Source organism: Lynx rufus, unplaced genomic scaffold, assembly GCF_022079265.1.
Source record: "Lynx rufus isolate CCGP_SWC_20201006 ecotype Redwood Valley unplaced genomic scaffold, mLynRuf1.p SCAF_8, whole genome shotgun sequence".
Classification (NCBI taxonomy): Eukaryota; Metazoa; Chordata; class Mammalia; order Carnivora; family Felidae; genus Lynx; species Lynx rufus.
Genome location: NW_025814896.1, coordinates 125,157,397 through 125,172,282, shown reverse-complemented (window position 1 = coordinate 125,172,282; position 14,886 = coordinate 125,157,397). Strand labels below are relative to the sequence as shown.

The following is a 14,886-nucleotide window of genomic DNA, read 5'->3' as shown; positions in this document are numbered from 1 at the left end:
ACTGCTTGGGGTTCTTCAAATTTTGTTTATTACTAAGCCATGAAACTCTCCCAAAACTGTTTCCTTTAATAAACAACTGGAATCGGCTCATATAGAAGATACATAATAGAAACTTCTCTATGGCCAAGACCTTGCGAAATACTGAGGTAAGTGTGAACTAAGTTTTTGAGGTTCTTTTGTTTCCTAACAAAAGGAAACAACAGTGTCATCAAATTCTAAAATTTAACAGCATTAGGAGGACCTGAGTAGCTCAGTTGGTTAAGGGTCTGACTCTTGATTTTGGTTCAGGTCATGATCTCATGGCTCATGAGCCCAGCACTGGGCTGGCACTGTCAGTGAGGAACCTGGGATTCTCACATTCTCCCTCTCTCTCTGTCCCTCCCCCAATGCGTGCACACGCATGCGAGCTCTCAAAATAAACTTAAACAAACAAAAAAAATTAACAGCATTAACCAACTTTTTGTAGGCAACATTATTGCTAATTACATGAGAAAAACAGATAAAGAACCTCAATATACTGGTTAAGTTCTAAGTTTTTATATTTACTAACACATAACTCAAAAGTTTAACAAGTTTGTGTAAAGAACCAAGAATATGCATTGATACGTACATTTATGTCATTAAGAATGTTAATTTTTCAGGGTGCCTGGGTGGCTCAGTCAGTTAAGTGTCTGACTTAAGCTCAGGTCATGATCTCACAGTTCACAGGATCGAGCCCTACATTGGGCTCTGTGCTGACAGCTCAGAGCCTGGAGCCTGCTTTGGATTCTGTGTGTGTGTCTCTCTCTCTGCCCCTTCCCCACTTGTGCTCTCTCTCAAAAATAAACATTAAAAAAATATATACTAATTTTTCCTCAGACATCTGATCCAATTCCTCACCATATGCCTACTATAAAAAATAAGTTGGAGGGAAAACCATTTAGAGCCACAATAAATGGTACTAAAGCACTTTCTACTATGATATGACACTAATTCATAGTATCATAATTAGTTCTATTTAAAGGCCATAGTAGAAATTAAGCTCTGGGGTCTAAGGGACCAGGAACTGTGTCTTAGCTGTCTGAATGCTCAATATATATTGAATGAAAAAGATTTTGTATTGTATGAAATATAAATTCAAATCACGAAATCAACTAATATCTGGATAGTAACTGTATATAAATGCCTTCATACATATTAATACATAATGCTAATTTTAATGGAGAGACAGAGAACAAGAACTTCCTCAGATTTTCTATACCACTGAAGACATTCAACATAAAATAACTAATAGCAACTTCCCACTGGCACTACTTTTCCATATTAGTCCTATAACACCTGATGGCTATTGTGATCTTGTGCACCAATTACAAAAAAAAAAAAAAAAACCAACCTGAAAACCAAATTAAATATAAGCTAATATAAAAAGTAACTTAGGCTGTTGATGAAATATTCTTGGTAGTCATCCTCCTTGGATAGTTTGTTTTTTTTTTTTCCTTTTCCTCCTTGGATAGTTTTTAATGAACATAATCACTGAACATTAGTGGTATCTACTGCAAACACACAGGAGCTAAAGTCCTTAAGAATATCTTCATTTTGGGGCACCTGTGTGGTTGAGTGTCTGACTTCAGTTCAGGTCATGCATGATCTTGCAGTTCCTAAGTTCCAGCTCCACATTGGGCTTGCTGCTGTCAGCTCAGAGCCCACTTTCCAATCCTCTCTTCCCCCTCTCTATACCCTTCCCAATGCTAGATCATGACCTGAGCCAAAATCAAGAGTTGGATGTTTAACCAACTGAGCCACCCAAGCACTCCAGTAATGGCTTTTCTTATCCATGACAAAGGTAAACCTAAATCCAGGCTTAAGTATTTGTAGTAGACCATTAGCCTTCAAAGATTGAACATTACAAATTTCTACTATTCACTGTCAACACCTAGTAATTTATTTTTCCTGGGGGCATAAATTTAATCATATACTTTTCTAGTGATGTTGGACAAGTCACTTAGCTAGCAGTTGAGCCAAGAACCACAAGAACCTTTTTGGATATTTAATACTTATTTGTCCACATACTTCACGGGATAACTATATGTGCTTGTTTTACCAGCATCAAGAACAGTATTTCTCACTCAACTATACTAAGGAAAAGTCAAGTTTTAGTTTTGCATGAAACTTGGCCAAAAAAAAAAAAAAAAAAATCAACATAGATTCCCAGAAACCAGAAATCTTCAAAGACCCTACCTCGAATCTTCTAATAAGTTTAGAAATTAAATTACAGCAGTTAGACATTAAATACAAATTTACCAAATATTTCTGTGCAAGACTGCTTTCGCTCTTTGAGGATAAATCTCAAAAAGGGGCAAAATAGGATAAATATTTAACTTACAAATATGCAAATATGAGGCAAGATATTTTTTCCTTAAAATTCTCTCACAGAAGAATCACCAAATATTTGAGTCCTTATGAAGTCTTCTCAATTCATTTGGGAAATAAAATACTGCTTAAGGAAATTCTTTTATTTTGAAAAACAAAATATTGCCTACAGAAGATCTTCACAATCAACCTCAATCAATCCTAGTTTCTGTTACTTTTACATAACACTTGAGAGGTCAAATAACTTAGATGGAAATGAAAATGACATACTTGAATAAAAACAGACAATGCAAAGTGACTAATGAATCTGAGACATGTGAAATATCAAAGATACATTATGGAATGAGCCCCCTCCAAAAGGAGTATTTATAAATTAACATTAATTTGTGATTTAATATGCTATCATCTTAAAAGTAGAACAAGCAAACATTATATGCCCCATAATAAAATGAAATATGAAAAAGCACCACCCTATGAAATTTTATTGCCTCAAAAACAAAAACCATTAAACTTCAATTTAATAAAGGTGCTAGATCCAAATACTAGTTTATCAGAAATATGCGCAACATAAAAGAACAGTCAATAGATAACACAAGAAAGTAATTGTCTAATCCAGAATACGGAAAAAAGGAAAACCACCTGGTTTCACTAACATTATCTATGATGTGAAATTTTAAAGGGGAGGACAAAAGGAAGAATATTATTCAGAAGAAGCTTAAAGGTCAAATATATTGTGTAAACCCTGTCTGAATCATGATTTTAACAAACCAACTATAAAAAAAGACTTTTTTGAGAAAATCAGGGAAATCTAAATATGGAATGAGTATTATATGATACACAGGAATTTTGTTAGTGATAATACAAGAGGACTGTGTGTGCGTGTGTGTACTTAAACGTTTACTTTTTTTATTTTAAATGTTAACTTATTTTTGGGGAGAGAGAGAGAGAGAGAGAGACAGACAGACAGACAGACAGACAAAGGGTGAGCGGGGGAAGGGCAGAGAGAGGGAGACACAGAATCTGAAGCAGGCTCCAGGCTCTGAGCTGTCAGCACAGAGTCCTAAGCAGGCAGAACTCACTAACTGTGAGATCATGACCTGAGCCAAAGTCATATGCTTCACTGACTGAGCCACCCAGGCACCCCGAGAGGATTGTATACTTTAATAAGTCCTCATCAGTAAGAGAATTTATGCTTGAACTGGTCTGCTGTCTGGGATTTGCCTTGAAATATTCGTTTAAAAGTTAAATTTCAGGGGCACCTGGGGGACTCAGTTAAGCATCCACTTCAGCTCAGGTCATGATCTCATGGTCCGTGGGTTCGAGCCCCGCATCGGGCTCTGTGCTGACAGCTCAGAGCCTGGAGCCTGCTTCAGATTCTGTGTCTCCCCCTCTCTCTCTGCCCCTCCCCTGCTCATGCTCTGTCTCTGTCTCAAAACTAAATAAAAATATTTTTAAAAATTAATAAAAGTTAAATTTCACCCAAGGTTGAATATGGATGACAGATACCTGAGGATACAATGCATTATTCTACTTCTGTGTTTGAAAATCTCCACAATAAGGTTTAATATACATAACAACATGACAGAAGGCCATGGGAAGCAGGTAGTATTCAAGCTGGGCCTGAAGGATTGGTACAATTTGAATCCATCCCCCTTTAAAAAAAAAAAAAGTTTATAAACTGCAGCTTGTAAAGGGAGTTACCCTACACAAGGCTAACTGACTCAGGGTCCAAGCTACTGTATAAACTTAGTATAACTTATTACTTCCTCAACCATATTTTTGACAAAGGACACATAAAAATTTTTTCCCCAAAAAATGGATTTCCAAATAAGTATAAATGTCTTTAGCCTTATTTTTATCAGACACCACCCCCTAAAGAGAACAAAATTTACTTAACACTCAATGTCATGCCACATATCTAATTCTTACTACAATCCAGAAAAGCAGGATTCTTTACAAATAAGGAAACTGTACCAATTTCCATATCCTAATAGACAAAAAACCACTAAAATGGCAGAGGATTTGATACTGTCAAGACTCCAAAGGCTCCATGCTGCTCTTTTCCATACCAACCAAGCATAAACCGTCAGCTTGTATGTAAATTATACAACTAAAAGCTTTCCCCGATCATCCTTTTGCTTATACTATTCCAGTCCTCTGGACAGCTCTTTGCCATCTAACTCTTCACATGCAAATTCTATAAACTCAAAATTTGGCTCAAATGCCACTTTCTTCATCAAAACCTATCCCCAAGCAATCTTTTTCTTAATTTCCATCGCATTTAATTGGTATTTTCAGTGTATTAATATCACATTAACTGTTAGACTTGAAAACTTCTCTAAATCATAACTAGGACAGAAAAAACACATAACACAATCATGCAAGCTATTCTGGTTACACCAGTGTTCCATGAAATGTTAACAGTTATGAGGGAGAGGATCAGGATAATGTAATAAGGAGAGAGGGAAACTCGTAACATTATCAAGTATGAATCCATTCAAAAGCATGAGATAAATGCATTTATGCATATATAGAAAAAAATCCAAGGGGTACTTGGGTGGCTCTGTCAGTTAAGCATCTGACTTTGGCTCAGGTCATGATCTCACAGTTCGTGGGTTGGAGCCCCACATTAGGCTCTGTACTGACAGCTTGGAGCCTGGAGCCTGCTTCAGATTCTGTCTGTCTTTCTGTCTGTCTGTCTCTCTCTCTCTCTCTGCCCCTCCCCTGCTCATGCTCCATCTGTCTGTTTCTCTCTTTCTCAGTTCCCACTTATCTAAAACTTAAATTAGTCTGGGCAGAGAAACAGGGATAGATTGTTATTAGTATTTTTGCAAGTTCTCCAGATGATGTTTCCCTGTGCAGATACAACTGAGACCCTTACACGTCACCATATCACCTATAGCTAAGGAATACACCTACAAGCACCCTAATGGTTTTCCAAATAAAAAATAAAAAAATAAAAAATTTGGATCATTCATCATGATGTAACAGATAAATATGAATTAAAAGATCTAGAATATAGCTCCACGTTTGTCCCAAACTAGGTGAATGAACTCAGAACACTTGAATACTCTGGTCCTGTTTCCCCATTTGCAAGTGAGAATATGCCCCCCTCACAGGATTACTGTGAAGAATAAATGAGATAATATATAAAATTAAAATATAAGTGTTTTCTAGAGTATTAATGACCTAGTATAATGAGTGGATGATTTTCTTACTTAAAAAAATCAATATAAAATCCTCTAATACAAGAATTTTTCTGGGAATTTACCCTACATAAACAGAACCAACAAGAAAAAAATAAACTGCATAACATTTACTGCAGCACCACTTCTAGTGGTTCAAAAATAAGAATTAAGGGGCGCCTGGGTGGCTCAGTCGGTTAAGCGTCCGACTTCGGCTCAGGTCATGATCTCGCAGTCCGTGAGTTCAAGCCCCGCATCAGGCTCTGTGCTGACTGCTCAGAGCCTGGAGCCTGTTTCGGATTCTGTGTCTCCCTCTCTCTCTGACCCTCCCCCATTCATGCTCTGTCTCTCTCTGTCTCAAAAATAAATAAACATTAAAAAAAAAAATAAATAAGAATTAAACAACATAAACTCAACAACAGAAAAATGGTATAGCAAATTAAAATCTATGCACTGAATGTTACAAGTTGATAAGTAATATAGTCAAATGTCCATATTAAGTAAAAATACCAAGTTGGCTAAGGTGTATCACACAATCCCATTTTTGTTTAAAATAGAGGAGCAATATATATATGACCATATATTTGTGTGCAGTATGACCAAATAAACACTTAACTCTGGTAGGAGAGGAGGTACTACTACTGGCTTTATCTTTGCTTTTTTGGTTTGTGTTCTAAGGCTCACTGAAGCTAGCAAAATTGTTTTTTCTTTAAAGGTGTGTGTGCGTGCTCATATACATGCACGTATAGATATATATACGTATACGTGCATGTATACACACACATATTTATATATGCACTATATACATATATATGCTTCACACACTGTGCAGAGCCCTATACGGGGCTTGAACTTATGACTCTAAGATCAAGACCTGAGATGACATCAAGAGTTGGATGCTTAATCAAATGAGCCACCCAGGCACCCTAAAAGGTCCTATGTTAACATAGTTTAAATGCATTAGTTTAGAGACTTTATCACAGAATATAGTACAAGTGATCCTGTGCTATTTTCAGTTCATTTTAGTACTAGGTTGAATGCCCAACAACTGAAGACTTGTCTCAAATGATTATCTAGTAATTTTCAATTGTTACACATAATCAATTGGAATCAATATAGCACCAAGGAGAAACAACTTAAATGTTAGGTTGTAACAGAACTAAAGGAAGTCACTTCAATGCATGGTCTGAGACAACTGAGGAAAAATAAAAACCATTTTAAGCAGCAAACTCTAATGCAATTTTAAAAGGATTTTTTTTCTTTAGAATTTTCCAAAGTGTTTTCCTTAACCACAAACTCACAGTGTTATTTGAAATAAGAGGTTCCCTGTCCATTACATTTAGGATATGCTGCTCCCTGGTACTCATTTATTCTTTTGCAAGCTGAGCATACAGTCAATCCAGAATTCATTGTCACATAGTAAGTCCTACAGTTAAAACTGCTTAGCTTTACGCCAGCATTATAACTTTTTTCTGGAAATATGTTAACACAAAATAAGTTATTTTAAGCAGTATTTCTAGTAATTTCCAAGAAAAGAAAGCTTAGCCAATTATACAACATATTTCAACTTTTTAAACTTTTGTCTAAGAAAAGCCACAACTTATGACAGTTAAGTTTTAAAACACGTTTGGTTTACTATGACTACTCTGAATAGTATAAAAAAAATATATGAGCTGTACAAACCTTTCAAATAAATAGGAATCTCTTAGGTGATTAAGTATGAATTGTGATTTTTTAAATTCCTCAAATATTCAAGAACAAGCTTTGAATGGATGATCACTTGTATCTCAATAACTTTAAGTGAAATGACCCAACCAATTTCTTAAAGATGTTGTAAAAAACCTTCTGTAAGCTGCTTAGAAAAAAACAAAAAAACTGCCTATGGTGCCCCTGGGCGGCTCCGAACAGCATGGGACTCTTCATCTCTGGGTTGGGAGTTCGAGCCCCACATTAGGTGTAGAGATTACTAAAAAAAAAATAATTAAAAACTTAAAACACACACACACACACACACACACACACACCCCACCACCACCACAAATGCCTACACTGCAGTATAGAGAAAGAGAAACCAAATCTGTTAGTTTCCAGGACTATTAAGTTACATACCAAAAAAGGGTCTGTATAGAAATATTCTTGAGCATAATTTCAATGAAATTTGCTCTGTAGCTAGGTAAATAAAAATGTGTTGAAAGCTGCATGAAGTATCTCATAGGAAGAAATATAGACAATAAAGCAAAAATTAATCTTAGGAAAATAACAAAGCAAATATTAGTAGCGAATTAGTAAGTAAAATGTAACTTCTGAAGATACAAAGATTAAAGGGGAGAAAACACAATAAATTACATACAATTCTCATTATCCATGAAAAAAAAATCATACCAATTCCTCATAGACAACCTTATTTCTAGCACTAAGTTTTCAAAGAAATTTCTTATATGGAACATTATATCAAGGACACAGAACTGTAACAGAAAATCTCAACAACATTCTCTTAACAGATGCAGGTTTCATAATCTCATTTTTTACAGTCAGCTTTCCTCCAGGAAAACCATGTACCTAACTTGTAACACAATCCAGGGAATGCAATTCCACAGCAATACTTTAAAGGTTCCAAACAATATGGTCTAAATCTTCCCAGTTTACAATCTTGGATTTCCAAAGTCTTTCAGGAACGACCAAATTTAAAAAAGCCTTTAAATCTGATGAGCCCCTATTTACCTCTCCAGGTCCTATCTTTTCAATGTTCCCTACCTCCACTTTAAGTTCTGCTACTCTCCCCTATCAGGGTCACTACCCATACTAATCCCTCTGGCTGAATGCCATTTACCCATCTCTTGACTAATTTCTCCAGGTCTTTTTTTCTTTTTTTTTTTTTTAATTTTTTTTTTCAACGTTTATTTATTTTTGGGACAGAGAGAGACAGAGCATGAACGGGGGAGGGGCAGAGAGAGAGGGAGACACAGAATCGGAAACAGGCTCCAGGCTCTGAGCCATCAGCCCAGAGCCCGACGCGGGGCTCGAACTCCCGGACCGCGAGATCGTGACCTGGCTGAAGTCAGACGCTGAAGTCGGACGCTTAACCGACTGCGCCACCCAGGCGCCCCCTTTTTTTCATTTTTAAATTTTAAGTAGGCTCCAAGCCCAACATGGGGCTTGAACTCATGACCCTGAGATCCAGAATTGCATGCCCTACTGACTGACTGACTCAGCCAGGTGCCCCTCTCCAATTTTTTTTTTTAAACTCAACTTAACCTCGCATAGAAAGCTATTCCTGACCCCTGTGTCAGCTATTCCTGACCTATGTAAGCCCATTACACTTTTGTGACATCACTCGCGTGTGTTACTCAGTACACTTAGTATACTGCACTGTAATCACAAGTTTAATCAACTTCCTCTTCACTTTATTTTTAAAATTTATTTACTTAGAGTGAGAGAGAGAGAGAGAGAGAGGAGGGGAGGAGGAGGCTGCGCAAGCAAAAGCACACATGCGGGTAGGAGCAGAGTGAGGGAGAGAGAATCCCAAGCAGGCCCCATTCTGTCAGCAGGGAGCCTGAGGCAGTGTTCAAACCCATGAACCTTGAGATGACGTGAGCCAAAATCAAGAGTCAGACACTTTAACCGACTGAGTCACGCAGGCGCCCCCCTCTTCACCGTATTATAAACTCCCTAATAACAAGGATCTGATACCACCAATGTCTAAATAAAGTCTGGCATTATCAGAGGCCTGCAAGTCTCAAAATGTATTCAGGTTTCTGGTAGTCTAGCTTGATGACAGGATACAACCTAGAATATTCAGAGTAACAAATGGGATTGAATGTTCCTCAAATAATACTCCATGAGTATCTTCTCAAGCAGACTCAAAAATTAGCAAACAATTTATCTTTGGCAAGTTCCTAGAGTACTCCCATTCCTACTAGTATAGGAACCACATAATTTAGAGATTAAATGAAGGTACCAAAGACATTCCCTTTGATCCCTTTTCAGCAATTACACTACAACCGTAGGGAGGTCCAAGAAAACATCTACAGACAAAACTGACAGCTATCATCATCTCAAAACTTCAAATCTTAATGTTGCTTATGTTAAATCAGTCTTAAAGACTTAGATATTACTACAGAAAACTTATTACATTTAGTCAAGCTAAAAGTGTTGATAAAATACTGCATAGATGTTAATAAATGACCTGGTCACCAAAATGGAAGATATAAATAGCTCCTATGTGTATATAATTCTTGGTATTTGACAAAACCAGACAATACTATCCATATTTTTCTCTACCTACAATTTGCCTTATTTGACTACCTAGCAAAGACCTATACTTAAGGTCAGCTTGACTCTACCACTCATTTACCCTAATGTCTGAATGCATACAACCAGTTGCATCTTACACAATCAAAACAATATTCCACTGATCCATAAGTCTTTCAGCAATAGTGCTTAAAACCACAGATCACCACTTTTAGATCTAAAACTGGCACTCTTGGTATGAGATGTCCACTCTAATAGAAATTATAAAGATCTATCCTCAAATTACGTTCTCTATATTTATAGGTATTTTTTTTAACGACTACAAAAAAGTGTGAAAAAAAATGCCTTCTCTCCCCCCTTCCCCTGCCACACACCATTTTTTATGTACTCTGGCAGTCAGTTGCAGGTTTTATTTTCCTAAGCAGGTATTGAATAGGTGGTTTTGCAGTGTCATTTTATAGTCAATTTCACCAAATCCCTTCCAGGAAGCAGATTTTTGGAGGCTCTGTGGTTCAAATACTTGCCTCAGGTAGCTGATAATGGCTGCTTTTTTTTTTTTCTGTCCCATTTATAGTCAAAAGTATTCTTACATTCCAACTACCCATTCTCCCTTTACACTTTCCCTTTAGTGAAATGCTGGGATATGTACATAAGGTGTACACACTTGTATGTTTTCCAGTACTCTACTCCAATGTCTTTTCTCTACAAAGAGAGTAAGTGAATAAGTGAAAATCTGTGAACTAAAAATGGATGGGATTACAGCAGCTAAATTTGCAGAGGTGAAATACACTAAACTATGATTTTGCCAACATGCTTGAATAACCAATACTTTTTCAATTCTTTAAAGCACTTTAGAATTCTAAAGTACAGAAAGCCAGGCAAAGATCAAATAAAATTTTTCTTTTAAGAAAAAGGTTAACAAAAGACAAAAATTTCCACAATTTTATTAAGAATTAAAATGACTCTCTGGAAGGTGATACTGTGTTTAATTAGGCAAGTCTTAATTTTTTCATTTATAAAGTTGGATCTTTTGAGTTGTTGGATGAAAAAGTCACCAAGACAAAAATACATTAACCTTACGTATATAAACACACTGTTACCTGAAACTAAAAAGAAAGAAGAACCTACCTATACAATAGTTTCATTGGAAAGGCTCGAAAATAACAGCTCTGAAAATTCACTTTTCCCACTACAAAAGTAATACATTTTAAGTGATAAATGTCTTCTATCTATATTGCTAAATATAAAAATTATTATTAAAATATTAGCTTCTAAATGAAGGTTTAGGTTTTTGAAGGAAAGGTTTTTGAAGGAAACCTTTTTCCACCACATTAGAATTCAGAAGTGAGACACAGGAACTAGACTGATAGCAATCCAATATCTGATCAAGCTACAATGGAAAGCATAATTTAGACCTAAGCCAGTGGGGCTTCTACCACCACACCCCTTAATTATCCTGACCCAGTTACAGGCAGCACTGGACAACTGATGGTCCTCCAAAAAGATGCAGAGTCTATCATGGTCACCTCAAGAAGCAGCAGAATAAAGAGCTTTCTGCAGGGGGCAGACTTCCAAAGAGAAAGAGAGGAAGGAGACTACAAGCCATACTTGATCAGTTCCTTCTTAGAAGTTCATCAAAAGCAACAGTGAATGGGGCGCCTGGGTGGCGCAGTCGGTTAAGCGTCCGACTTCAGCCAGGTCATGATCTCGCGGTCCGGGAGTTCGAGCCCCGCGTCAGGCTCTGGGCTGATGGCTCGGAGCCTGGAGCCTGTTTCCGATTCTGTGTCTCCCTCTCTCTCTGCCCCTCCCCCGTTCATGCTCTGTCTCTCTCTGTCCCAAAAATAAATAAACGTTAAAAAAAAAAAAAAAAAGCAACAGTGAAGAATTAGGACAACAGAAGCAAGTCAGACTGTTTTTATGCCTTCGTAAAAACAGCAAGAAATCTAATATATCACCAACCAATTTACCCAGTTACAAGTACAATTTTTATACTAATCACACACCTATCAGTAAAACAGCCACAACCTGAATGCAAGTCAAAGGCATATGAGATACATTCAAATATTTAAAACAGTCATAAACTTAACAACATGAAAAAAATAGAGTATTTCCCTATGTTAGAAACCGACAAGTTTAAAGGTCATTGAATTATGAAATAATTCAGGAGACAGGAACCAACTTCCACTTAAAATTATGAAGATCTTGGGGGCGCATGGGTGGCTCAACTGGTTAAGTGTCTGACTCTTGATTTCGACTCCAGTCATGATCTCAAAAGGTTCCTGAGCTGGAGGCCTCAACTGGGCTCTGCTCTGAGAGCGAGGAGCCTGCTTGGGGATTTTCTCTCTCTCTCTGCCCCTCCCTCACTTGTGCATGCGAGCTTGCTCTCTCTCAAAAATAAACTTAAAAAAATTATGAAGATCTTGTCAATGTCTATAAAAAGCAGACAGAGTCTGGTCACTGACCAGACTGGCTTTGGAGGTCACACCTGGCCCAAAGCTCTGATCATAGTTACTTTTGTTAACTAGGATAAGTACCTACACAGGAAGACAAGTTATATTTCAATACCAGAAAGATTATTTATAAAGTATGGAAGGTTTAGGAGAAACAAAATCATAATATTACCTTTAAGACTGCATAGTTTGGTTTGTATACTTGTAACACTTAAGATTATTGGCCTATTAAAGCAGACAGCCTTGCATGACCAAATTAAATATGGTAGTAATTTAGACTTTTAAGTTGAAATTTTACTAAATATGGAAACATCTAAAAGAACCTTGCACTCAAATTTTTTCAAACATATAAAAATAAGGTTTAAATTCTCTTGAAGATGTTTAATAGCAAATCTAACCTGAAGATTAAATAGCCAGACTTGTACAAACAGGAAAAAAGAACTTAAAAGCTGAAGACCCAAGATTCTGAAATACTAACTTTTTAAAATCCGTGTAAACCTTTAGCGGGTACAAAAACTGTCCCTGGGACACCAAAAGACAATCCTAAATAACTTATTTCACCAAAAATTTGGCTTGAAACGACATTCATGCAAAAAGGAAATCACTATGATGCCTATGCAGATGAAGCAAATTATCTTTAAAAAGCAGGATATTAAAAGACTAAGGACAGAAACTTAAGCCAATTAAAAATATCTGTCCTTGTGTTTTAAACAGGATTCCTAGCCAGAATTCCTTAAATCATCCTCTGATACTCCCAGTCACATGGTGAAGAGTCACCTATTAAACATGAAATCTAAGCAGTAAACAAGCCTTTAAAATCCTTAGGTAACTTCCTTTATTATAATTGTTTCGATATACCTTTACAGATATTACATTTCTCTTAAGCGTTTAAAACATTCATCTAATAAAGCTTTCCCTAAAAAACTTTACCAAAAAAAACCCTGTCACCAGTTTTAAGTTAAAAATCTCAAAGTCCTAAGACCTGACTTTAACATGCTTGTCCTATTACACCTAATGTGTCCGTAATACTAACCCACAAAATGTTTAAATATGTGTCTTAATAAAAGACTAAGTTAAGGAAACTGGGTTTTCCCTAGGTATGTTTTCGGAAGTAGCATAACTTTTACACGCGTTCGGGAACAATTCATTTTCCCAAAATCTGGCCCAATTCAGACACAAAACTATTGCTAAAATGTCTGAAGGATCTAATCTTTCCTTTCGTTTTAATGTATGTATCTTTTTGAGTGTCGAAATCTGTTTCAGTAACAAAAACATAACATTCCTTAATAATGGCACCCAACCAGCCTAACCCAAGTCGCTCTTTCATACCCACACCTGTCTGCTGCAAGCTTTTCCTGGATACACTCGGGCCCACGAGAATTCCCACACTTGTTTTTATAAACCCACTCCTTCCTCTTCGCCCACTTCCAACTCGCACACTTCTCTGGATCCACCGGCCTCTGCCCTCTTTCCGAATCCAAGGGCTGAGAGGACAGCTCGGTCCTTAACCCCAAACGCCGAGAAACCGAGGACACCAGCACCCCAGCGCCGCGAGGCTGCGGCGTGGGGAAGGAAAGGAAGCGGGAGAGCCGAGCCCCCCCCCACCCCCCCGCCGCCGCCGGGCGCACACCCCCTTCCGGCACCCCTCCCCCCGCATTGTGCGAGTGGGCCTCAGGCCGCTGCCGTCCCGGGCTGCCCGCAGGCCCCGTCCGCCCTCCCGCCTGCGGGCTGCCCCAGCCGAGGCCGCCACACAAAGCCCGGGGAGCCAGCCCCTGCGGTGCCAGAGCACGGGGAGAAGGAGCAAGCGCGGGCTGACTTACGGGGCTGCTGCGGCCGCGCTGCCTCAGCCGGGGACACCGACCGTTGGGCACACGGCGGTGTCGCTCTTGGCCGTCCTTCCCTCCTCCGCCTTCGGTGGCGGCAATATCTTCTTTCTCCACCTACCTCCCTCCCCCCCACCCCACCTCCTCCTTCTCCTCCCCCTCCTCCTCCGAACCACCGAAGTACCGAGGGTGAGACACAGAGACTCACAACAACATGGCTGCCACCGCCGCCTCCCCTCCCCTCCCCCCCCGCCCACCGGGCGAGCGCAAGGCACTCCGGGAGAAAGGGGAGGGGGAGCACTCACCGAGGTGCGCCTCCTTTCTGTGGCTTCCGTCGCTTCTCCCGCGCTCTGGGCGCCGGCCGGCGGGAGCTCTGCGCGTGCGCACGCTCTCAGCGCTCGCGCGTTTCGGCCGTCCCTCAGGCGTGCACTCCCCCGCCCTCACCTTGCGAGCTCGCAGCTGGTTCTGGACTCAGAGGTGGCACCAAGCGGGGACGCGCTCCCAACCTCCGGCGGCGCAGGCGTGTTGCCCAGCGCCGCGTTCGCGTCTGTCTTCCCGCGTGGGGCCTCGACTTCCGAATTCGCTTACCCTCCGCTTCCTCCCCGGTAGCTCATTGTTCTCCGCCAACCGCCTGTGCGGGTGTTAGAGCTTCCGACCGCGCGGTACTCCCCGCACTTAGCTTCTGGGGTGCTGACACCCACAGGAGCTGGACAGTAACCCAGGCCCTTGGGTTCCATCCTCACCCTCTCCCCGCAGCAAGACGACGGAGACGCAGTTTGGATGGAAAAGTGAACCCCTTACGTGGACTGTCATTCTAGTCGTTTCCTC

General features: G+C 39.3%; 1 protein-coding gene across 5 annotated transcripts in view; it reads right to left on the bottom strand.

The window, feature by feature from the left end:
- PUM2 (pumilio RNA binding family member 2) overlaps positions 1–14,189 on the bottom strand; it is a 100,790-nt gene extending 86,601 nt beyond the window's left edge. For 3 of the 5 annotated variants that reach the window (XM_047069309.1, XM_047069312.1, XM_047069313.1), the window contains exon 1: positions 14,056–14,188. The gene's annotated coding sequence lies outside the window, so the exon portion shown is untranslated. Of the gene's footprint in view, positions 1–14,055 lie in introns of all 5 variants that reach the window. The other 2 variants (XM_047069307.1, XM_047069308.1) reach the window with 1 other exon arrangement.
- Positions 14,190–14,886: the final 697 nt, after the last annotated feature.